Genomic DNA, 13,988 nt, shown 5'->3' with positions numbered 1-13,988 from the left:
CTCCCTGGGTGGCTTCTAGCCCCTTGTAGGTGTGCTGTGTGACCTTGGCTGTGGCCTCCCTCTCTGGGCCGTGGCTGTTTCCAACGGCTGTGGCCGTTCCAGCCGTGGTCTTGTTTCTAACGCTCCCTGACACTCTGAACGGGCACCGTCCACGCACCAGGAGCCCAGGGACAGCCTGGGGAGTGCGGCTTCCACAGACATACCTCTGCTGCAGGCTGTATCTTTGCCCGGCCGCCACGTCGTCTCCACCTCCCCATCCCAGGGCTCTGGTCTGGAACTTCCAGTGTGTTTGGATGTGTAAACTGAGGCAGAGAGAGACACCCCGGGTCAGAGGTTCCCACTTGGAGCGTCTCAGCCCACGTGGGGCGAGAATGAGGTTCGGGGTCCAGAAAGGAAAGCCTGGGAAGGAGTTGGGCGCCCGGGTCCCCCATCTCTGGGTCTGGCCTGTCCTTCCTCCTGACCTGCCTCATGGCCCCTGCTAGCCCTGATCCCTTTTCCGGATTTTGAAAATCTGCTGATACAGAGAATTGTGGGCGAGATGTGGACTTTCTTCCCCGTCGCCTGTTTATCTGCCAGGAGATTGTGGGAAATAGAATGTGTTGACTTGCTTCCAAAAAGCTTGGCCAAGACATAAATGTCACGGGTGACAAGGGGACGGTGGCTGGGGACCATGGAGAGGGAAGGCAGGTCTGTGGAGGTTGACTCTGGGTGACTGGCTCTCTTGGGACTCCACTGGGTGCCCCGACCCCTCCACACCTGCCCCGTCGCCTTCAGCATCTGGAATACGAGCGCCTAGATCCAGATGTGCTGAAATGAAGGTTGCAAGACGTAGCAAACACAAATACAGGCCCTCAGGCAACCGAACTGCAGATAAGATACAAGCTATGAGTGTAAATACATTCCATGCAATATTTAGGATGCACTTAGACGAAACAATTTTTTTTCATTGTTTATCTGAAATTCAGTTAATTTCAGCCTCTATTTTATTTGGCAAATCTAGCCGTAAGCATAAAGTACACTAGGTTTTGAATAGTACAATAAAAAAAAAAAAAAAAGGAAGGGAAAATGTCTCAATCATTTTCATATGGGTTACATGGTAAAATGAGAATATTTCAGACATCTTGGGTTAAATAAGACAAGGCATTAAAATAGTGTTCACCTGTTTCTTTTTACGTGATTAGCGTGGCATCTGGAAAAGCATATGCATGTGGCCCTTTTTAGGCTTTTACTGGACATTGGCACCTGCTGCTGGCTGGTCAAGCAAACCGGGACATTCCTGGATTTAGCAGCGAAAGTCCCGCCGTGTTCCAGGAACACTCTCAGTCCTTGAGGAATCACACCCATCGGGCGTCCGCAGTGCAGCAAGCAGCCGGACAGGGTGACTTGGGAGAGGCGTTTCCCTTCTGAGCCTCAGTTCTCCCATCTGGGCACTGGCCTTGCAAGGTGGTGACAGCAGAGGGAGGGGCCCAGCAGTAAGAAGGAGCTCAGACACAGCAGCCCCCCGCTCCCCCGGGCCTCCCCCAAGCTCCCTGCAGGTGCTTGGGTGCCGGGGAACCAGTGGAAGTGAGGACAGGCTGGCTTCGGGGCACTCCTCTGGGGGTCCTGACATTGGAAGGATCCCCTGTCAAAACCGCGATTTCTCTCTCCCCACAAGGTCCTAGGACTATTCCCAGGGGCTGCTTCTGGCCCTTCCGCCTCCCTTTTCCCCGTGGCGGCTCCCAGAGCACTGCCACTGGCCAGGCACCCCCAGGCGTGGACAGAAAGTGCTTTACGCACAGCTGAGGCTCAGAGAGGCCAGTCTTGAGCCTGAGGGCCCACAGCATGAGCAACAGAACTGGGGCTTGAGCCAGGGGCTGGGACTGCAGAGTCTGGACCCTTCCGGGGGAAAAGGAAGACCATGAACTAAGGAAGGGACAAAGTCTCCTTCCTGCCTGGAGCACAGAGGCATGGCCCGGGAACTCTCCCGAAGGGCCTACCTACCACCACAGTCGCCCTCTTTCTGAGGTGCCCACACTGTAAGGCGTTTCGGGGACGGATGCGTTTAATCAGTACACGAGTCCAGTGAGAAAAGTCTGCACGGGACTCTTATTTTCCCATGCTACAGGTGAGGAAGCTGAGGCCCAGAGAATGTAAGATGCGACCCCAAGTCACGGCGTGCGGTTAGAGTGGGACTGTGACCGGGTTCTTCCAGCTGCCCTGGCACAACGGGACCAGGCTTTTCCGGCACATGACAGTAGAGCTAATATTTGCCTTCCCCACTTACAGAGCTTTGCCACCACCTTATCTCACTGACTCCCCACAACCAGGGGGTGGGCAAATATTTTCAACAACAAGTTTAGTTTACAGATGAAGAAACCCAGGGAGACTTGCCCAAGGCCACTGTTTCCAACGGGGTGGCAGAGGGGACCCGGAATGAAATCTGTCTGTCTGGTGGCAGGGCCACGCAGGCTGCCCCAGGACAGCGGTGGGAGCTGCCAGCGGGGGTTCACGACCCAGGGAATCACCACAGATGCCTGGGGAGACGAGGTCAAAGCTGCGGTGGGGGGGGGGGGGGCTGGGCCCTCTTCCCACCCACGGAGAGAGCTGGGGTGGGGCTCAGGAACCACAGGCGGAGTGTGGGGTTGGCCCCCAGAGGAGAGTCTGATGGCGGGGCTCAGCCCCAGCCTGTGGCCACACTCTCTGCCTCCCGAATCCCCCTCCTCCTGAAAAGCCAGGGGGAAAGTTACGGCAGGAGAGTCAATGTACCTGCCCTACAGTCAGGGTGGACAGGGGGTTCTGCCCAGGAGGGAGACAAATGGGGACTCTGACCCCATCACTTTCAGCTGGGTGACTTTGGGCAGGTGACTTAACCCCTCTGAGCTTCCACGTCTTGCATGTGAGAGGCCGATGGCAGAGCAGAACTGTAGAGCCCCGCTGCGCATGGGACTCGCCCGGCGAGAACCTAAAGCTATACTAACGCCCAGGCCTCGGTCCCAGAGATTCTGACCTCGCTGGGCTGGGGTGCAGCTGGCCCCGGGGAGTCCCCGTGTGCAGCGGGGCCGGGAGCCTCTGCCCTGGCAGCTGCAGGGGACGAGCAGAAAGCCCCTGGCCCTGGGGGAGGAGCCCCTCCCACCTTGGCGGCGGGTCCCTTGTCAACCACATTCCGCATGCAGCTGCGGGGAGAGTCATGAGGCCTAAAAGAGGAATCGGCTTCAGAGGAGCCAGACCACCAGGACTCTGCTGGTGACCCCGGTGGGGGTCTGGCCGGAGTCCCAAAGAACCACCGACCCCACCACTGGACGCACCGCTACGTCCCCTTACTCATTTACCGCACGCGACTCACGTTCCCCGACTCGGTTCTAGGCCACTGCCCAGGCATCTGCACCGCCACATCGTGAGCCCAGAATTCCGGGGACCCCCCCCGTGGGAAACAGCTACGATAAGCCAGGAGACCCCCTCCCCCCACGTCCCCCCCGCAAAGGCGCCGATATTAACAGCAAAGGCCGTGAGCGTCTCCCGCACCCGCTGCTGACCGTGGGTCTGCGCGTGGTGGCGAAGGCCCAGCCTTTGAAAAGCGCAGGTCGGGAGCCAAAGCCAACGTGGAAGTTCAGGGTGATAGAAACAGGAGAAGCGGACCGGAAACGGTGGGGATTCCTGCCCCGGGGCGGGGGGGGGGGGGAGGGGGGGAGGGGGCGGGGGGAGGGGCCTGGGGGCAGGAACCTGAACACATTGGGGAGAAAAGAGGAAGCTGGGCCCACGGCGGCGGCGGAGGCCAAGGAGTCTCAACCGGATTTGAATTCGAATTCCCATTACCTTTGCATAACAGACACCAATAGTCATCCTAAGTGGAGACAATTTTTGAGCCGAGGGCCTTCTGTGTTTTGTTCACAGATGAACTGCAGGCGTCTAGCACGGGGCCTGGGACACAGTGCTGGCTCAGTAAACAGTGACTGAATGAATTAACGAGTCTCGTTGCTTCCAGACTTTCCAGATAGCCTCTGGAAACACTGCCGAACGTGAATAAAGCCCTCTTTATGTCACAGGCGCATGGACGGGCGTGCCTGACGTATGTTTCAGTCTTAGGTGACCCCTGGGAATTGGCCGAGGTTGAAGACAGAGCCCTGTGGCACACCAGTAGAGGTCCTTCCTTCCTCCGGGAGACACGGTCCCCCCATCGGCAGAGGGGAGCACACAGTGTCTGTGGAGTCAGAGACCATGGGTTGTGCATCAGCTCTGATGTGTCTTTGGGGTCGTTACTTCACTTCTCCGAGCCTCAGTTTCCTCATCTGTAGTACAGAGGTCCTCAGGGAGGCTGTGGGTCCTCAGGGAGAGGCGGACACCCCTCCCCTCTGTGTATCACCATGCAGACGTTCTCATTCTGGGCGGTCATTTACATGGACCTGCTCGTTTTCCAGCCACCCAGCCCAGAGCCCCACTCCCCGCAAACGTCCTTGAGGCCAGTGGTTCTGGAAATGTGGTCCCCGGACCAGCAGCAGCAGCACCTGGGAACTTATCAGAAACGTAGAGGCTCAGGCCCCCGCCCTGGCCCCACAACCTGCACTTTCACGAGGCCTCTGGGTGACTCCCGCCAGGTTTTGATCTGCTGCTGAAGGAGAGGACGAGAAATTCCATCAAAGGCTCTGCCTACGCCTGCACAGTCCTTTGACTTGACTGCTCTGGATGAGCCCACGCTAGGCCCTTGGGGGTGTAGTGCCTCTCTCCCTACAGGCTTGTAAATCGTAAGTAACCTGCATTCTAGGGCTGGAGGTTTAGCTGGCGCCTCGTCTGTCGGAAAACTGGGGCCCCACCTCCTGGTCCCTGCCCTTGAGGGTCCTGCCGTCGACCTGCAAGCCCCAGGCCCCTTGGCATGCTGAGAAGTAGGCTTGCAGCGGAAGGAAGCCCCCCAGACTCTGGGCTGCCAGGGCCATCTGACCAGCCTTTCCAACAAGCTTCCGGGCCCTTCCCGAGCGGCCCAGGTTTATTGCCCTGGACCCAGAGGCCAGAAGCGGAGCTGGCGCTCCTGAGCTGTTTTGTCTCTGGCGTCTGTGGCTTTTGCCCCTTGGCCCGGGGAGCGGGGGGTGGGGGTGGGCATCACTCGCTTTGTTTCATTTGGCCCACGTGCTACTAAAAAAAGCCTTGTTTGCCACCGTTATCAGGTTTTACGGGGCCTTGTCTTCTCGGGCAGGTGGGGTCAGGGCCTCCGGGATTTAACTTAGTGTCATGTGATCGGACCTTTCCCAGCGACAGGACAGGACAGGAGAACAGCTCCAAGAGCATTTTGCACGTTTCCCTGCAGAACAGCACTGGTGCCCAGCACGGAAGTCCTACGAAGACGGCCTCGGGGCTCCAGGGCCCAAGTGGGAGACGGGATTCCGGAGCCCCGTCCTTTCCCGCTGAGGCCCCACAGGCCCGCAGGGTCTCATGCAAGCTCACAGACTGCAAATGAGAGCCGGCACTCCCCTGCTGGACCACCTCCAGGGGCTCCCACTGCCCTCAGGCCTCAGATGCAGGCAGGCCCCTGCTGGAGCTGACCGGAAGGGCCTCCTCGCCCTCCTTCCAGGCGCCCAGGGAGCCCTGCTCTGCCCGCCATGCCCCTGCCCCTGCCTTGCTTTCCTGTGGTTCTGGGCAAGCCTCTCCACGCTCGGTCTCCACTCCCGCTGCTCAGACTAAGCACGGCCACTGGGGCTTGCGTTTCGTAGACGTGTGCTCTGTTAACCATTGGAGCCCCCCCAGCCATGAAGCAGACGAGGCAAAAGGCGACAAACGCTTCCGTGCCCAAGGGCCCAGAGTCGGAGGGGAGAAACGAGAAGGGGCTTTGGAGGGCATTCGAGGGTGGGGGCGATGGGTGTCACGGCAGCCGCTCTGGAGAGGTCGTGTGTCAGCTGAGGCGTGCTTGGCCACTCAGAGAACCGGGGTGGGGCGGTCTGGGGGCGCAGGACACACGTGCTCCCAGGAGAGGCCCCAGGGTGGGAGGTGGTTGCCTTGTTTGAGGACGGGAGGGTGAGGGGGGGCCCTGAGGGGTTGGGAGACAAGCTCGGCTGCAGCGGGGAGCCCCCGGAGGCCCTGGGCAGAGTGGGGGCTGTCCAGTGAGAGCCGAAGCTGCCTTGGACCAAGGTACCGGCCGTGTGGGTGCAGAACGGATGGGATCCATTTTGGAGCCAGCGTCAGCGGGACTTGGTGACAGACCGACACTGGAGGTGAGCCTCTTGCCTGGCTCAGCGTGAACCACTCACCCCTCTGAGAGCAGGGCCCTGGTGTGTGCACCTGCCAGTCCCTGTGGTGTGGATATTCCCACCAAGGCGGACTCAGGCTACCCGGTCCCCCCCCGCCGGCCCCCCGGGGGTGAGCAGGGGCAGGGAGGCGTCAAGAACGTTTTCCTGATGGGGGCCACGTGTGGGACGGTGGCAGGTGGGGCATCCGCTTCGGGGAGAAGCCGAAGAAGGGGGGAGACGGGGGTGGGGGTGGCCACGTACGGTCTTGCGGCCTGAGGTGCCTGTGGACCTCTCCGGCTGGGCACAGAAGGCCGAGGCGCGGGGCCCGAGGGGTCTCGGCTGGGGTGTGAAGCGCGGCCGCTGCTGGCAAAGAGACGACGTCAGAAGTCTGGGGATCGGGGGAGGTCGCGGAGGGAGGGCGGAGGCCAGGACAGAGCCGTCGCCGTCCCGTCCCCGTAGCACAGCCTGCTCGGGTGCTTGCGCCCCCACTACCCCGTGAGGGTGGCGCCCTCTCTGCGGCGGAGCCCAGCGGCGCTTAGAGGACGCAACTTCATGGGGCCGGGGACTGCCCCCCTCTGGCTGCGACTGTGGAGCCCCCGGGGCCTCGGGCCGACCCCGTGAAGATCTTGCAAAGCAGCTGACGAGCCCTCTTGGCGTGGGGCCCAGGGCCGGGGCTGGGGGGGCCGGAGCAGGAGTGGCGCCCCGGGGGGAGGGGCCGAAGGTGGGGCCAAACGGGATGAAAGCTAGGACGTCGTCCCTCCCAACCGGACCCCAGGCAGGTGCTCGGCATTTTCCCATCACCCCCGAGGCAGGAGCTCTCGGCGGCGGGCGGCCGCATTCAAACAGAGGGATGGGAGACGGGGAGGGGCGGCCCCCTCGCGGCGGCCTCCCTTCCCCGTCGCCCAGCTCCTTCCATAGGACCTGCGCGAGCGGTTTCCGTTTGGAGGAAAGGAGACCTACTTAGTCTCCTTCGATACCACCCTGAGCTGGAACCAAACGGAACCCTGGCTGGCTCCTGGCTGCTGGTCGCGATCACCGCCACCGTCTCCAGCAGCAGGACAGCAGGATGGTTCCTTGCCTGCACACCTGTGGCATGCGGGCCCCGGGACGAGCGGCCGGGACAGAGGTGCCTCTCTGACTAGACAGGGGCCCCGCCTTGCTCGCGGGGCCGCATCCGGCAGGACCTGACAGGCCCCAGGCCCCTTGCACCGACTTCTCCCCAGCGCGCCGGGCAGCCTGCCACCCGACCCCCTCTGCCGCCTGCCCTCTGCTGCGCAGGGGCGGTGCCGGCGGCGGGCGCAGTCGGGTCTGGGCAGGGCACTGGAGGCCCTGCATGTTTGGTGCCGTGGAGAAGCAGCCCGGCTGTCTGGGCTTGAAGAGATCTGCTGACATGTGTACTGCACAAGCAGAGCCCCCGACACTCCTCCCCCCCGCCCCCGCCCCTGCCCCGGCCTCACCTTGGGACAGTTCCTGCACTCGAGGCGATCCTGGCCTCAACGGTGGAATCCACGGCATGGAGACTAAATGTCATCAGGCTGGGCCTGGCTCGACTCCCCTCACGAGTCCGTGCAAGGATGGGCTTGTGCACCTCTCTCTGGCGGTCGAGGACTGCACTCCCGAGTCTAGCCTTTCCTCTGCTTCTGTGGCCTCCTGGCGCTGAGACCTCTGTGGCTCACCGAGGGCCTCGACATTTCCTTCACCCGGGTGCTCCGGGACAGAGTCTCAGGCACGAGGATGTCTGTGCTCAGAGGGAGCTGTCCCAGGAGCCCGGCACCCCATCTCCCAGGTGGAGCAGCTCGGGTCAGCGAGGGGAAGCGGTTCCTCTGGGGTCCCACAGCAGGAGCGTGCCTTGGAATTCAGCCAAGACCCCTGGAAAGGTCTGTGACCTCTAGGGAGGGAGCTCAGAGCCCCCCTGCCCTTCGGGGACTCAGCAGGAATTTCTTGCTGGGCGCTGTGCTGAGAAGCAGGCATACGATGGGGGAGAAAGACACAGACCTTCCCTCAAGGAGATGATGACCCGGTGGGGAGGTTAAGTCCATAGGCGTGCTCTCACAGACTGACCTGTTGGGCAGTGTGACGAAAAGCTGCCCAAGACAGACGACCGGGCTGGGAAGCGGGCGGGGGTATAAGAACTGACTAGGGACAAAAGTCTTGCAGGTGAGGCCAAGAGCAGGTGCAAAGGCCCTGAGGTTGGAAGGAGAGTTTTGAGAAACTGAAAGGGTGGTGTGTCTGAGTGTGGGGTGGGGGGTGGGGGTGGGGGTGGGGGAGGCTCACAGGAGCCGGATCGTGCAGGCTTGGTGGCCATGGAGGGATTTTGGTCTTTTCCCCAAGAGCAAAGGGGAGACCCCGGAGGAGGGTGACGGGATCAGGCCTGCAGTGTGAAAAGGTGGTGGGGAGGATGAGGGCAAGCACGGGTCAGATGCTGTGGCAGCCGTCCCAGGAAAGAATCAAGGCTTTGGCCACTTCCTGTTCCCAGGAAGAAGCTCCATCTGGGACGAGCCGGATTCCAGGATGCTGTGTGTGCGTGTGTGCGTGTGTGTGCGTGTGTTGTGGGGTGTGAGGGGCAGATAAGAAAGGTCAAAGTGTCGGTGGGTGGGGCTTGCCATGGGGAGAAAGGTCACAGGGCATGTGGGTGTGGTCCTCTCCATCAACCCCTTTCCTGACTTTTGTCCCCAGGCATTCGTGTTGCCTACTCTGGATCTGGACACCAATGGAACCTCACGGAATGTTGTCTCTCGTGTCTGGATCTTTCGCTCAACTTCGTGGCCCTGGGATTCACTCGCACGGATGTGTGGGTCAGTGGCTCCCGCTTTTTTATTGCCGGGCAGAGTCCCACAGTGTGCACACAGCACAGCTGGTTTATCCATTTCCTGGGCATTTGGCTATTTCCAGCTTTTTGCTGTGACCGTTCCCACGCGAGCCTTTGTGTGGACATCTGCTTTTGTTTATCTGGAGCAAAGCGGAACCACTGGGTCACAGGGAGGGCGAGTGTGCACACGGCTTTCTCTCTGCAGCTGCGCCCCGGCTGGCCCCCACCGGCGCCAACACCCCTTGGAGACCAGCCTCTGCCCTTAGGGGAAAAGCCTGGCACCGCGGGGGCCCTCCCATCTCCCCAGCTGAGATGCTGGCTTTCTCCCACCTTGACCCTCACGTTGCTGCCAGACCGAAGGCTCACGGTTCCCTGAACACACATCACTTCTGTCCTCCTGGACGAACTGTCCTTTCTGCCCGGAGCACACGTCCCTCCAGTGCCCTCCCGGGGACAGCGTCCCGGTGCTGTCACATCTCACTGGAGCATCTTGGCGACCCACTGACGTTCCCCAGGCCCTGACCAGCGTCTTTGGCCCACATTCCCCTGGTTCCCGGAGGCCACTTGTGCTCAGGCTCTCCTGAGGACCCCGGGCTTGCCGTGGGGTGGGGATGCCGTGTGGCCGGGCCACGGACACAGCTCACACACAGGAGGCCTCGGGAACCATGCAACAGATCAGTCGGTGAGGCCGAGTCTGGGTGGACACACCCAGGTGTAACCCCCTTTGGGCAAAGCACACACGGCTTAAGTGTGCACCTCGATGAATGTTTGCACACGTGTAGGCCCGTGTGACCGCCGCCCAGGTCAAGACGGGGAACACGCCCCGCTCTCCGTCTGAGTTCTGTCCCCAAAGATTAGCGCTGCCTGTCCTTGAACTTGCTCTAAAAGGTATCACACAGGATGTTCTCTCTCGTCTCTGCCTTCCTTTGCTTGTTCCAGACGTCGCCTCGGAGAGGCAGATCCCAGGAGCCTGAATCCCTTGGCCTCAATGGCCAGCGTCTTTGTCCCCGTGTCATTGTTTTCCTCTCTCTGCCGACATCTGTCTTTCCACTTGTCGCTTCTGTCCTCAGCCCGGGTGGACTTTGCCAGCAAGGCTTCTTCCCCCAGGGCAATGCCCTGGCCTCGCCCCCGGAGGGGTCCTGAGCACTCTGTGCCGACCTTCCGGTTTCCTGGGCCTCAGGGGGGGGGGGGGCCCTCTCTGCAGACAACGTAAACCCTGACCCACGGGTGTCCCCTTGGTCCACCTGGCCACACGCCTGGCTTGGTGTGATAAAACAGCGAGACCCTTTTATTTGTGGGGGAGCAGCCTTATGGATCAGCCCACCCCGGTCGGTGTGTTCTCAGGATCACGCCCAGGAGCTCAGGACGCTCTCAGGCCCCACACCAGACTCACTGTCTAGGAAAACTGTGTTCTTTTGTTTTTCCTAAATGTTTGTTTATTTATCCTGGCAGGGGAGGGACAGAGAGAGAGACAGAGACAGACAGAGAGAGAGAGAGAGAGGGAGAGAAAGAATCCTAAGCAGGCTCCTGGCTGTCAGCACAGAGCCGGACGGGGTTCGATCCCACAAACCATGAGCTCATGACCTGAGCTGAAATCAAGAGCCAGACACTCAACCGACTGAGCCCCCCAGCACCCCTAGAATAACTGTTTTCTTTCCTTTCCTTTCAATCCCCCGGTACTTCTGACATCAGTCGTGTGGGTGTTTCCCACACCGACCGGTTCTCACACACCAGACGGGTGTCCCACAGTTCAATTCGTTCCGATGCTAGCTGGAGCCCGCACAGACCCCACAGGTTACAGGCTCAGTCCCACAGATGCCCTGAGGGCACACACCAATCGCGAGGGGTGGGTCCCCGGTCCCCCACACTCTGTCTGACTTGGCTCCGATCGGAGGTTCCCACGACCCCCTCCCCAGGTTCACTAATTGCTAGAGCGGGTCACAGAACCCAGGAAGACCGTTTCCTTACCATCACTGATTTATTACAAAGGCTACCGTAACGGACACCGATGAACGGCCAGATTGAGAGATGCACAGGGTGACGTCTGGGAGGGTCCCGAGCACAGGAGCTTCTGTCCCTGTGGAGCTGGGTGTGTCCTTCCTGGCACAAGGACGTGTTCACAACGCATACGTGAAGGACTTTTATGGACGCTTGGTCACACAGGCAGGATGGACCAAGAACCCAGCCTCCAGCCCCTCTCCCTTACCAGGAGGATGAGGGGTGGGGCCGAATCGTGGTCTTTTCGGCAACCAGCCCCATCCTGAAGCTTTCCTGGAGCCACCCAGGGTCACCTCATTGGAACAAAGGACGTCCCCATCACCCAGGAAAGATCTCACCAGAGCGTCTGCGTCGGAACTGGGGTTAAAGATCGACTCTTAGAATCAAGGATGCTCCGAGCACGTTTATCAGTCAGAAAACCACAAAGGTTGGAGGCGCTCTGGCCAGGAGCCTGGGGTAAAGACCAAATTACGTATTTCTTATGATATCGCAACGCCACCTCCGGTGGATCAGAGCATCGGGCGGGGGGCCGGGCAGTCTGTGTTCCCGCAAGCCCTCCAGGGACCGTGGCACAGCTTCGGCCTGCAGACCACTCACCCTTGGCATGTGAGGATGCTGGCGACGCATCGGGCAGAATAGGAACATCGCTTTCTTAGAGTAAGAAGATGCTATCGTTATCCTAAGGAATATGACAGGGTTTTGCTACTCGGGTCTGACGTCCTCTGATACGTAATGTGAGCCCTGGCCGGAGCCTCCCCAGTGGAAGGGCCAGTTCCCAGCTGGCTGCCCGGGTCAGCGCTGAGGAGGCTTGAGACCCCGCACAGATGTCCACCCCACGCGGAAGGGGACGGGGGTCACTAAGTGTCTTCTGTCACCCTGACAGCAGAGGCCTGGCACGCCAACTGCGGTCCATCGGTTTCTCCCGCACCTGTTCCCTACCTGCTCCGTCTCAGTCTGAGCCCCGGGAGCCTGGTGCCCTGACCAGCTGGCTTCCGGCTGGGTTCCATCAGCGGAAGTCAGGGGCAGGAGGGCAGAGGGCAGAGCAGCCGGCATGGTGAAGTGCTTGGCATGGGCTCAGCCGCCAGTCTGGGGGCAGGGGAGGAGGGGGGGCTCAGCCGCCAGCCTGGGGCCGGGGGGCACTGTGGGGAGCCCTAATCTGCAGTGTTGGCCACTTTCCGTGGTGTAAATGCTCCCATCGGAGTCAGTTTCAAGCTAGCGACGTGCCCACCCTGCACCCGCGCACGGAGTCGGGAAGAGGCCCGAGGGAGCGTGTCACCACACAGATCCGTGGGCGTAGACGACCTCGTGGCCACAGCTGGCAGCAAACTACAGCCAAGTCATCAAGAAGCGAGGAGTTCTGAGGATGGGTTTTCTTAGTTTTGAAGAAGATTCATTAATTGTAAGTTTATAGAATTTACTTTTTAACAATGGGTGTGTTTACCAACTGGCTCACGAAATTCCCGGGAAATTGAACAATCGGCCAATCAGCTCTTGCAAGTGGCTATGAGCCGGTCTGGGCACCACTGGCCGGGTGACAGTCTGGAGAAGCCTCTGCGGCCCCGCTTCAGCCCTCTCATGCCCCTCCCCGGTCCGGCCTCATTCAGGTCCAGGGACACTCTTTCCCCTTGACCCTTCACCCCCGGGGACAGAACTGGCTTCCTGCTTTGCCATATCCCCACGGCGCCCTGATGCCTCTTACTCCCTTCCTGCCTCCCCTAAAGGGCGTCCTGGGGGTGGGAGACAACAGAGCAGGTGGCCACCCCTGCTCGAACCCCAGCCTACCTCCCTCTCTTTTACTTATCAACCTTCTGCATAAAAGGTCACCGGAAGAAACGATCCCGAGCCCAGAAACCAGAAACCCTCGGGTGCACGGCAGGCTCTCCTCGGACAGAAGGGCACTCTATAAAAGTGGCCGTATCCCCCAGGCACCGCGGGTGGGTGTAGCAGCTGGAACGCCCCCTTGGGAGGCAATGTGGCCACGTCTGTCACGACAACCATGCACATGGCCGGGGACCTGCCGATCCCTTGTGAGGTATTTGTCTTAGGGGCAGACTTGTACCCATCCGAAATGATGTGTGTCCGAAGTCATTCATTACAGCTTTGTTGAGAAGGGCTGAAAATGGGATGCAGCCCAAGTGCCGATCATTAAGAGACTCGTTAAATAGGTTCTGGCACATTCTTCCAATGGAGCATTTTGTAGCCGCTCTTTATGGAACGACATGAAAGGTGCCCTCAGGAGGTGGCAGAGCGGAGGCGGGAGGGAGAAGAGTGGGGGCAGGGGAAGGACACAGGAGGCCCACGCAGTGGCTCTCCCCCAGGTGGGGACCTGTGGACTGACTGTTCCCTCCAAGCCCGTTTGCACTTTCTGAGAATCGTACTGTTCCCACGCACTATGCCTGGTCAATACACAGACCCAACTTGAACAGAAGCAAAGAAATAGCTTGCGGAGTTTCACGGACGCCCCCTCACCGCCTGGGACCCCAGAACTCAAGCTGGCCAGGGCAGAGGCGCCCCTCCAGGACCTCTGCGTGACTCCGTGGGGGCAGTGAACCCGTGGCCCCAGGAAGGACCCTGCGGTGGGGACTTCTCCCTGGTCCCAGGCTTTCGTGCCCACCCCCCTCATCCCCACTCTGCTCAGCTCAGTGCCCACCTGAGAAAGAGAGCTCAGGGAACTGGGGGTGTGGGGGGGGGCATGCCCAGCCACACCGAGGGCTTGTACGCCCGGTCTACAGGAAGCCTGATTTCAGGGGGGGTTTGCCTTCCCCTGTGACTCATCCGATGACCTACGTAAGGGGTGGCTTTAGAGCAGCAGCATTTCTCACGCTCGCTGACCACACACCCATTCTTGGTGGACCATTTTGCACAACTGGTGTTCTCTGGAATGCTCTTCGGGAACCACGGGTTAGACGTCTGCCTGAGTACCTAAAGGCCTGGACACCAGGGATTCAGTGAGTCAAGCACACCGCCCGGGGCACCAGCACCTCCATCCC

At 60.4% G+C, this 13,988-nt stretch overlaps 1 protein-coding gene across 4 annotated transcripts in view; it reads right to left on the bottom strand.

Moving 5' to 3' along the window:
- The window catches only part of OSGIN1 (oxidative stress induced growth inhibitor 1), a 31,843-nt gene that overhangs the window by 12,952 nt on the left and 4,903 nt on the right, over positions 1–13,988 (bottom strand). Inside the window, exons 2-3 of one of the 4 annotated variants that reach the window (XM_042969676.1) lie at positions 757–864; positions 204–302 (exon numbers count right to left, since the gene is read on the bottom strand). The exons of 2 other annotated variants lie outside the window; for them this stretch is intronic. The gene's annotated coding sequence lies outside the window, so the exon portion shown is untranslated. The remainder of the gene's footprint in view (positions 1–203; positions 303–756; positions 865–13,988) is intronic. One more of the 4 variants, XM_042969677.1, reaches the window with a different exon arrangement.

The sequence above is a fragment of the Panthera tigris genome, chromosome E2, assembly GCF_018350195.1.
Source record: "Panthera tigris isolate Pti1 chromosome E2, P.tigris_Pti1_mat1.1, whole genome shotgun sequence".
Taxonomy (NCBI): Eukaryota; Metazoa; Chordata; class Mammalia; order Carnivora; family Felidae; genus Panthera; species Panthera tigris.
The sequence above is the reverse complement of the archived record's forward strand: the minus strand, read 5'-3'. Positions and strand labels throughout refer to the sequence as shown.